Source organism: Trachymyrmex septentrionalis, unplaced genomic scaffold (assembly GCF_001594115.1).
Source record: "Trachymyrmex septentrionalis isolate Tsep2-gDNA-1 unplaced genomic scaffold, Tsep1.0 scaffold37, whole genome shotgun sequence".
Classification (NCBI taxonomy): domain Eukaryota; kingdom Metazoa; phylum Arthropoda; class Insecta; order Hymenoptera; family Formicidae; genus Trachymyrmex; species Trachymyrmex septentrionalis.
Genome location: NW_017305536.1, coordinates 3,361,822 through 3,362,790, shown reverse-complemented (window position 1 = coordinate 3,362,790; position 969 = coordinate 3,361,822).

The following is a 969-nucleotide window of genomic DNA, read 5'->3' as shown; positions in this document are numbered from 1 at the left end:
TATACATATATATATATATCTAATAAATAATGTGTGTGTGTGTGTATGTGTGTGCGCGCATACACACACACACATTTTACCTCGATAACATTACGCAAATTCTAGACAGATGTTTCATCTAAATGTGTGTAACATACACGCGCGTTTTATCTAGATAATAATTCCTAATTAACTATGTGTGTTGTATATTCTTTTCGCATATAGTATAGAGATCACAGTATACAAGAAGCCAGATATTTTTCAATATGTCACTTATATCATACCTGTCGCATTCATTATCGCATTCGCTCGAACTCACGCTTTAATTCTCATAGTTTTTCAATTTCATATTTTCAAGCTTTACATTTTCAATTTTATATTTTCAAGTGCAAAAATACAATTAGCAATCTTCTTAAATTTGTTTCCTAATTGTATATGCGTCTTGTTCACGTTTTTTTCTACTTCTCTTGCGGACTTTCGTGGTTTATCTCGTGGATAAACCTCGAATAAAAAGTCGTGGAATGTAAGCCACAATCACACAGGCAACAAACATAGAAATTTCGAATATAAATTTTGATAGTAAAATATATATTTTTTTTTTCTATAGATAAATTTATATATTCTAACTCTGGCCCCGAATTTCCATAAGATTCTTGCACTAATTCTTCTAATATTCTGTCTGATTTCTCGTGCACATTTATAATTCATTATATAGTTCAGTTCATTAGTTCAAGTTTATATACAGTTCCTACAACGTATAATCCACTATACGATACTCGATTATGGCGCATTCTTGATATAACGCATCGAGCTTAACGGATACATATTGGTTCCAAAATCGTGATATATCGAGTTTTTTTGGAACAATCGACTAAATACATAAAACGTTCTCTTATTAAACGGCAAATGTTCTTGGCACAAATACGTCAAAATAACGGAGAACCGTTTCGGTGCATATACAGTAAGAGCTCGAGAAAATCCAGTTAAATG